Source organism: Neofelis nebulosa, chromosome 12, assembly GCF_028018385.1.
Source record: "Neofelis nebulosa isolate mNeoNeb1 chromosome 12, mNeoNeb1.pri, whole genome shotgun sequence".
NCBI lineage: Eukaryota > Metazoa > Chordata > Mammalia > Carnivora > Felidae > Neofelis > Neofelis nebulosa.
The window spans coordinates 82,718,855-82,729,608 of NC_080793.1; positions in this window are offsets into that span (position 1 = coordinate 82,718,855).

The window sequence follows — 10,754 nt, forward strand, 5'->3', positions numbered from 1 at the left end:
TGGTTGTGGTAATAGCTATGCCATTAGTAGTAATAGCTAATACTAACAGCATAAACCATATATGCCAGCTACTGTTCTAAGTACCTTTTCATAACTCATTTTTCTATTCTGGATCAGTATCTCAACAGATTTGCGTCTTTCTCAATTTTCCATCTCTTGGATACAGAAACCAATGGAAAGATCGAAAGATCATTAGGGATTAATATCAGGTTTCACATGTGCTTTGTAATGTGGCATGACAGAGAGTCTATATAGCTAAATGGGCCTTCATTTCTTTTAAGGATATGAAATGGGAAGAATGGTATTAACTTGCTCTGAGAGGAATTTGCCTTCAATTTTGGAAAGATCAGGAACAAGGTGCTAGGAGCAATCCCCTCCACCAGTCCTTGCAAAATGATTTGATGGTCCTCGTTCAGACTAGGTCAGGGGTCTCCAGGGAAGGGCGAGTGTCTCCCCCCGCACCGTGTTACTTCCCAAAGGAAAGAAAGTTGGTGACTGTCAGAACCATGCTAAATTTGTTGAAATCGGCCACACAAATGATAAACTCTCCCAGGAACTTGTTGGTTTTAAGTTCTCACCTCCAACACTTTGACTAATAGCCATCATGTTCCTTTCACAATTAAAATTGTACTTGTGTTTTTGTTATGATTTTAGGAAGTTGGAAAACCCAAAAGAACTCAAACCAGAAACCAACAACCATGCATTATTCCTGCAATCGAGAATGGACACTGTTAACAACGGGGGATGATTTCATTGTCTTTCCATTGTCTACTTTTTAAACAATAACCCACGAAACACATGTATACATTCTCTTAAAAATTAGAACAACACAGATCAAATTAGTGTACACTTGACATTTTTTTTTTCTCAATCTTGTTGCTGTACTCCTTATTCTCCAGTTAGATACTGCTATACACTTGTTCAGGGTATAACATGATGTCCTTTAAGGCCATTTTTATATTTACATGCATTTTACCTACTGAAAATATGTAGTATTATTTTGAGTGTGAATGCATTACATAAATGTATTGTATAAAGATATAAGCTATTACATGCATACATATATAAATGTATTAACATTCAAAATATGGTAAGAATAGTTGTGCAATTTTGTTTTTCATGCAAAAATGTATTTTTGAGATATATCCATGTTGACACATATAAAACTAGTTCCTTTATAACTGCTGTAGGGTTTTTGTATGACTGTATCTCACTTTATTGCTCTGATTTGACATACAGATTGCTTCCAATTTTTCATTTTTACAAACATTGCTTCAGGGAATATCCTGAACATATACACAACTTTATGTATATGTGCTAGCATTTCTCTAGGATAGATACCAAGAATTAAAATTGCTAGACTATATACCATACTGATGACTTTCCTTCAGTTTCTTGACATTGTTGCATGTGGCCAATTTCTTACTAACTGTGATTGAGAATTATATGAAGACAAAAATTCTCTCTTTTTCCACTTGTTTCTCATATTGGCTTTGGCCCAATAGCTGGCTGTTCCCTGTCTGTCTCTCTTGCTTACACACATGTGCACACACACACACACACACACACACACCTGTCCTCTACACAGTGCTCTCTCTTTTTCCCACAAGATCTAGGTCCTAGAAGCTTATAAAAGTTTTGAAGTCCCTCTGAAAAAATACAAAATTACAAATTAGGATGGTGATGATTTATTTCAGAATGAGAAGAAACCCCCAGCCTCAGCACTGTTGACATTTGGGGTAAGATAAAATTCTTTTCTGGGGGAAAGAGGAGGCAGCTGTCCTGTGCATTGTAAGATAGTCAGCAGCATCCTTGGCCTCTGTGCACTAGAAGCCAGCAGTGTCTCCACAGATTTGACAACAAAAAATGTCACCAGACACTGGTAAATGTCGCTGAAGGGGTAAAATTGCCCCCGTCCCCCAGGCTGAGAAGCAGCACTCTAATCCTACACATACTTTCTGAGTACAGAAAAAGAAGGAAGCCTTTCCAACTCCTTTTATGAATCTTACCATGTCTAAATCTCCTAATTTCTTGGTAAATTAATGGAAATGAAAATTTCCTATCTATCTATCTTACTTATGGACATATGTGCAAATATATAGCAATGCTCGTAAAAGTAAATATATCGTTACCTACTTGGGTTTGTGATAGGAATTCAAGGTTGACTAAATACTAGCAAATCAAATAAATCACTATGATTCTTCAGATTAGAAACTTATAGGAGAAAGATAAAGGCAGAAAAAGAAAAGCGTTCAATAGTTTTCAACACACATTCATGGTCAAAATTTCTAGGAAAATACAAGTAGAAGAAAACTCCCTTTGACCAGGAAAAGGCAACTTCAGAACCCTTCAGCAAACTCATGTTCAATGATGGAATGTTTAGCAATATTGTCTTAAGTTCTGGAACAAGTTCAGGACAATTCTATTGCTCCTTCTATTGAGCACTTTATGGAGATCTTAGCCTGCCAAATCACTTAAGAAAATAGAGCAGCTGGAGGAGTTAAAAAAGGAAAACCAAAACGGGCCTTATTAAGAAATCTACAGCAAAAGAAAATTGCTGTGGGCAGCATAATGGCTCCTCGAAAATGCCCACATTGTAATCCCTGAGACTTGTGAATAGGGCAGCTTATAGGGCAAAAGGGAATATGTAGACGTGATTAAGTGAAGAGTGTTGAGATGGGGTGATTATCCTGGATCATCCAGTGGACATGTATAAGCAGAAGTGTCCTTCGAAGAGAGAGGCAGGGGGTCAGAGTCAGACAATGAAAGCAGATGTCAGAGCGAGGGCATAGCTGTAGATGGGCCATGAGCCAAGGAATGCGGGAAGCCTCTAAAAGCTGGGAAAGACAAGAAATGGATTTTCTGCTAGAGTCTCCATTAGAAACAAAGCCCTGCCAAAAGCTTAATTTTAGCTCCATGAGATTCATTTTCAGGACTCTGACTTCCAGAACTGTGCGATAATGAATGTGTTGTTTTGTGCCTCAGAAAGCGTGGTAATGTGTTATAGCAGCAGTAGGAAATGAATGTAAATATAGAGCCTGTTCTGAGAAATAATAGATAGCTTAGCAGTTTGGCTGGATATAATTCCAGATAAATCACACACTTAAAGGGAATAGGCAAAAGTTTACTTTTTTAGAAGAAACCATATGGGAATATCTTTAAAAACACAGGGTAGGGAAGAGTTTCTTAAGACAAAAAAATACATAAATCATAAAGAATGTAAAAAGATTATGAATTCATACATATTAAAAACTAAGACCTTTCATTAAACAAATTCACCACAATAGGGTGGGGAGAGAAACCACAAGGTTAAAAAAAAAAAAAAAAAAAAAGAAAGAAAAAAAAGAAAAGAAAAGAAAAGAAAAAAAGAAAAAGAAAAAAATGGTATTTGCAACACTTGCAATAAACAGAAGCTTAGGGGTGCCTGGGTGGTTCCATCAGTTAAGCACCCAACTCTAGATTTTGGTCATGATCTCAGGTCATGATCTCACGGTTTGTGAGTTCAAGCCCCACATCAGGCTCCACGCTAGCAGTGTGGAGCCTGTTTGGGATTCTCTCTCTCCCTCTGCCCCTCCCCAGCTCTCTCTCTCTTTCAAAGTAAATAAATAAACTTAAAAAAAATAATCAGAAGGTTACTATCTGGAATATTAAGAGAATTCCTACAAATCTGTAAGAAAATGTTACACAGCTCACTAGAAAAATGGGCAAAATAAACAAGGCATTTTGCATAAGGTGAAATGCAAGTGGTCATAGAACATATGATAAGAGGCTCAATTTAACTTGTCACTAGAGAAATGCAAATTAAAACCTCAATTAAATGCCATTTCAGAATTATCAGATTGGCAACAATTAAAATCTGACATTAGCATGTTGGGGGCACTCATCTACACCGGTAGGAGTCGTGCAGTCTACACTGGTAGGAGTTATGTAGATTAGTGCAGCCAGCTGGGAAGCAGTTTCTCCTGATTTAGTAGCGCGCGTACCTATCGTACAAAACAGCAATTCACATGTTAGACATGCAGCCCAAAGATATTCTTTCCCATGGGTACCTGGGCCCTTGTACAAAAAATATTTTAGCAGCATTGTCATCACCAACTCAAATATTCATCAATGGCAGAACTAATTAATAAATTGCAGTATAATCACTTAATGGAATACCATACCGTAATGAAAATGAATGAACTACAGCTAGAAATTCAGCATTGCTGACTCTCAGAAACATAATTTTGAACAAAAAAGACAAATGATGAATTAATATGCACTGATTTCCTCTGCATAATTTTTAAATGGCAGTAAAACTAAGCCATATATATTAGGATGCATACACATGAATGAGGACTACAGAATACAAAGGAAAGGAATGATTAACATGAATTTGAGGATGATGGCTATCTTTCTGGGCAGTGGAAGGATATGTGACTGGGCCACAGTCCACACAGTGCCTCCAGGTTATTGACAGTGTTCCATTTCTCATGCTGTATCAGTGCTAATGAGTGGTCATTTTATTATTATCCTTTAACATTTACAAACATGCTGTATGCTGTTTTACAGTGAAATTATGTTTCACGTAAAAATCAAGTCATTTTCTTCTTTTTTTCTTAAAAAAATTTTTTTAATATTTATTCCTTTTTGAGAGACAGAGAGAGACAGCCTGAGGCAGGGAGAGACAGAGAGAGAGAGAGAGAGAGGGAGACACAGAATACAAAGTAGGCTCCAGGCTCTGAGCTGTCAGCACAGAGCCTGACACGGACTCAAACTCACGAACCGTGATATCATGACCTGAGCTGAAGCCGGACGCTTAACCCACTGGGCTACCCAGGCGCCTCAAGACATTTCTAACTGAGAAAAAAAGAATCTACACTGTATCCATGTAATTTGCATGCTAAAAGATTAAAGGGGAAAAATCATACTATCTCATCATATGCAAAGAAGCATCTGATAAAGCCCAATGTCTATTTGTAATAAGTTCTTAGGAACTTATTACATTCTTATGCATGGCACTGAAGTTTCTTAACTTGATAAGTGCCGCTGATCAAAAACCTAAAGCACACATGATAATTAATGGAGAAACTGTTTGTTCTCATTAAGATCAAAAGAAAGATGCCATAATCCCCACTATTAAAGATTCTAGATAATGCCCTAAGATGAGAAAACACATTAAGAGATTTAAAGATTTGGGGATGTGTTTTTTTCTGCTTGTTTCACTATATCCTTCATCCACTCCTCCACCCTGCTCTGTGGCTTGAGAGATTCATTTCTATGACCTGCATCATCTAGGCTCATTTGCCCTCTGACTTTTGATTGGGTTTACCGGGGGGATTGGAGAATAGCTGTGTTCTTCCACCTCTGGCCACAGTCCTTCTCATACAACCTTTCCCAAGACCATAGCTCTTCCTGGGCTTGCTAACAGTCCCTTTGGTCCTTCAGGCCCACCTGTTGGCGCTTCCATCAGCGGTATCAAATGTAAACAATGAGACACATTGATAGCCCAGTATTCTCAACTCACAGCACAATCAGAGAACATTCATGGAATGTTTAAAGCCCTACAACAGGCTCCAGGGTGGGTTGCCTGGGTCTAAGGCAGTACTTTTAGGTTTAATTTGCTAGTCTAATTCTTGAGATACTTGCACAGATTATTCTTTCCCTACTTGTTCGTTTCTATTGGATTAATGTATGCTCTGTTTTCCTTCTTTCTTTAGATCTTCTGTTCCTTTTCCAACTTCTTGAGTGTGTTGCTTGGCTCAATAATTTTCTCTTTTTTCAGCTTTTAAATGAACTGTTTAAGGTGACAGGATTCTTTTCATGTATCGATTTAGCTACATCCCATCAATGTCGATATGTCGTACTTTTACTATCATTGATATAGATATGGTTTGATTTACAATTTTTCTGCTTGACAATGGTGAGAAAGCAACACATAGCAGAAAGAGTACTTCAGATTTGGACCGTGGATCTTTTCCTGGGTTGGCGACATACAAAATTCCTTTCTGGTGCCGCGCGGGGGGCAGGGCCTATAGTTCCCAGTCAGTCCCAGCGTCACAAGGGTAAAGAACTGGCCACCATTCTGTACCCAGACAAGCACTCGCCTTTTCAGTTTCAAGAAACGACATACAACATTCAACACTTTGTTATAAAATAGGCTTTGTGTTAAATGGCTTTGTCCCACTGTAGGCTAATGTAAGTCTTCAGAGCATGTTATTTTTTTTTAAGTTTATTTATCTGGGGAGGGGGAGGGATGGAGCAAAAGAAAGAGAGAGGGAGAGAGAATCCTAAGCAGGCTCAGCACTGCCAGAGCAGAGCCTGATGCGGGGCTCGAACGCATGAACTGTGAGATCATGACCTGAGCTGAAGTCAAGAGTTGGATGTTTAACCTACTAAGCCACCCAGGTGCCCCGTGTTCTGAGCATGTTTAAGGTAGGCTAGGCTATAAGCTCTGATGATCAGTAGGTTAGGTGTATTAAATGCATTTTTGACTTATGATATTTTCAACTTACAATGGGTTTGTCAGACATAACCCCATTGTAAGTTGAGGAATACCTGTATTTGCATATATATATATATATAATATATATATAATATATATAATATATATATGTACACGCATATGAAAAATACAAGATTTCTTCCTTGTTTATCTGAAAATGTCATGATTTGGTCCTTCTGAATGCTAAAATTCCCAGGTGACATGATTTTCTCTCAACGTGTTAAAGGTATTATTCCAACTTTCCTCGTTGTTGAGAAGTTTGATTTTGTTTCATTTTTATTCCTTTGTAATTCATCTGTCTTTTTCATTTGAATCTGTTTCATAATTTCATAATGATGGATCGAGGTGTGGATTTAGTTTCACGAATTGCTCAGATTTGTTAGACTTCCTGATTTTGAACATTTTTATCTATCACCAATTCTGAAACCGTCTAATATTGCCTTTGAATATTCTTTTCCCCCATTCTCTCTCTCTTGGAAACCTCATTGTATACACTGGATACTGTCAATCTCTGCTACCTTCATATTTTTCATTTCTTTATCTCTCTGTATTGCATTCATGGTATTACCTTACATTCTAGTTCACCGGGTTCTCTTCCATTAAATACGTCTAGTTAGTATGTCTAGTTATGCCTTTTTGTTGAATTTTTAATTTTAGTGACTATATTTTTCATGTGCAGAATTTCCATTTGGTTCCCTTTAATCTGCCTGCTTGTTTTTTTCATAGAGTATTTATTGCCTTTTGTTAAGTGCTCAATACTTTTTTGGTGGCAGGGGTGGTCTCCATTTTTAAAATAGTTATTTTAAACTGTCTATCAAAAACTCTTATCCTATGAAGTCTTGAGTAATTCTGCTGTGTGTTGACCACTGACCAAATGTGTTGTAATGTTGGATTGTGAGTCCTCCTGTGCAGCTTTATGTATGGGAAACGTGTGCTGCCTGGTTGGAGAGCACATGACCCTCTAAAGAAGGTTTAAATTTGTTTTCACCAGTTGCCCCAACTATCCTCACTGGCCAGGGACACAATTTCATATTAAATATTTAGAGTGTGGAGGGGCGCCTGGGTGACTCAGTCAGTTAAGTGCCTGACTTCGGTTTGGGTCATGATCTTGCTGATCATGAGTTCGAGCCCCACATCGGGCTTGCTGCTGTCAGCATGGAGACTGCTGCAGATCCTCTGTCTCTATTTTCCCTTCCCTGCTTGTATGTGCACGCTCTCTCTCTCTCTCTCTCTCTCAAAATAAATAAACATTAAAAATTTTTTTTAGAGTGTGGATTTCCAGGCTATGAAATGTTCATGGACAGAAAGAGAATGTTTATATCCCTTATGATGCTTGGAACACACATACAGATTCGTATTAAACTACTTTTATTGAGCATTTTCTTATTTAATGCAGATATATTTGTTGAGCATGGTAGGCAGTGGGGATACAAAATTGGAAAAGCAACCATTCTTGAGGAGATAGGCATGAAAGCACAACTTTAGGTTTAGCATAATAAATCTTCCTAGGGTATATATACAGAGTGGGCAGCCCAGAACCAGGAACAGTGGATGGAACAGGGAGAGCAAAGGAGAAGGCATTTACCCAGCTGCTGGTTAAAATGAGCCTAGGATCGCTAGTAAAAAAAGAAAAACATGGTAAAATAACAAGATTATATGGTTGTTTTATCCTTAAGATGGCACTATAAACTCACAGTTCTTTGTAGAGAAAGAATACATTAAAAATAACTGCAATTTATCAAAAAAAAAAAAAAAAACCCAAACCCAAAACCAAACACCCACTCAGACCTTTCAGTATAAACTAGAATGGCATGTGTTAGACACTAATCGTTGATAGGTAATATTTTCATTTCATCTTTACAGCAACCTACTAAGAAGTAGACAAGGAGTCTCTACTTCTCTCTCTTCTAAGAATAGGGATCAGAGAGGGCGTCAGTGACTTGCCCCCAGTCCCGAAGTCAGAAAAAGGCAAGGCTGGGATTTTAACAGAGACACCCTGAATCCAGAAACCCTGTGTTTAAGCACTATGCCGTATCAATCTGTAAAGCAATCAGCACGTAGAGAATGCGACATTAGAAAGATTGATTACTTATGAAAACTCTCCCCACCTACTGCCCCAAGTTCTGGTTAAATCACCCTGGAAATCACGTCTCCTATAGGGGAATAAGAAGGAAGAGAGGCCAGTCTCCACCCCGAGAGTCACAGAAGACATCCAGGCACCTGGAACGCTGCCTTAGGAGGTCTCCTTTGGTTCTCACCTCAGCCTGGGCTGCAGCGGGAGGCTGGCCCTGCCCTTCCTGGTCAGATGCCCCTCCGAGACCCTTCCATAGCACCTGGGCATATGACCTCATTGGATTTAGCACTCCAAGTTGTGCTGATCGGTTTGGACCTGTGTCTTCCTCATTAATCTGTGAGTATCTTCATAACCTCCATGCTTGGCAAAATGCCTGGAGTGTGGATTTCTCACTGAATCTTTGCTGAACCCTTTCTTCTTCCACATTAAACCAGACCCTCTATCAGAGCTACTGTTTTCTCCTCCACTCCCTTCTACACACAAATAATCTCCAACCCACACAGCAAATTGTAGGGGAGAAGGCAATCTGTGTGGAGAAAGTAGTTTGTTTTTGAAGCACTTGTGTGTTTAGAGAAGATTTAAAATCAACGCAAATACTGCGTGGTACCTATTAGTACGCTTTCCCACAAGGCATTTCTAAACCTGAGGAAACTATACTGTGCTAAGTAGCCTTTCGTATTTTCATCCAGGCGAAGTATAGTTACAATGAATGCCATGGGTAACCTGGACAGGAAGAGAAGCATCCAAAATCTGAATCCTCCAAAAGGAACAGAAGTGAGGAAGGTAAATTAATCCACTCACCTTCTACCTCCTCTCTTCTGTATGAACTTCAGGTTGTTTCTTAGCAACAACTGGTAACAATTACTCCTTTCCTTTCTTCCCTAATAACTACTTGCCAACCCTCATTTTTTTTCTCCCCAATTACCAAAGCCGGAGGCCCAAGTAGTATTTCTAGTTTGGCAACCTTTGGGGCAATTTTGGTAGCCAATAAATCCTCTGGAGTGAGAGAAACCTGGAACTTTTGCCTGAGGTTTAAATTGGTATTGGGGGTGAAGTCAACCGGAGCGCTGGCAGGTTCAGGAGGCCGTCAAAGATCAGAACGTAGGTTTGGCAGTGAAACACGCCCAGGTTCAAACCCAAGCCCTACACTAGCTGCTGAACTTGGACAAATTCAGTTTCCCTATTTGTAAAATGGAAATATCACTAGATCAACTTCATGAGTCATTATCAGGATTAAATGCGTGAATTCACATAAAGCCCTTTGAAAAATGTCTGAAGATAGAAAAATCCAATAAATGTTAGCTCTGATTATTACTATGGATTTACATAATCTATAAGCAAGGAGGTTGGTGAATGACTTCAGTCACTATCTATAAGTGACTTGCTATGCATGAAGGTACTGTGTTAAGTCCCAGAGACACAATTTTCATTTCTTTATTCAGCAAATATAACTAAGCTCTGGACAGGAATAATAGGTTGAAGAGATTATACCGTCTAGCATACTGTTGAGTTGCTTCACACCTTGAAATCTTCCTTCCTCAATGTTTCATCTTTATTTAGGGATTAATAGATAATTAATTACTTACTTAATTAAAATCATCATGAATAGAAAGGATGTGATTTGCAAAATTTTGCTTTACTACAGAAGTTTATTTTCTCCATAAACCTCAGGATGTTAATTTTGTACAGTTGAGAATTTTTGTTTTCCAAGCACTGTGGTCTTCAGGGAAGTATACTACTCTTTATGGATTAATTTAAGAGTTTTGACATTTTTTTTTTTTTAAAGTAATCCCTATGTCCAGTGTGGGGCTCAAACTCATAACCTTGAGATCAAGGGGTCACATGCTCTGCCGACTGAGCCACACAGCCAGGCACCTGAAGAGTTTTGACATTCTTGAGTGAGTGAGAATACCACCCAAGTCTGTGAGGGCCATGGATTTTTGGCCGTACAAAGCAGGAAGAGGTATGGACTTTGGGGTCAGAGACACCTGACTCTACTCTTCCACTTAAATAATGTGTTCACTCTTCTGAACCTCGGTTTCCTTCTCTGTAAAAAAAAACTAATAATATCTCCATTTTGGAGGATGTTGGAAGGCTTAAATTCATTCATTCATTCAACAACTATTTCTTTATTGAACACGTACTACATACCAGACATTCTTCTCGGTACAGAGACTACAAAAGTAAAACAAAACA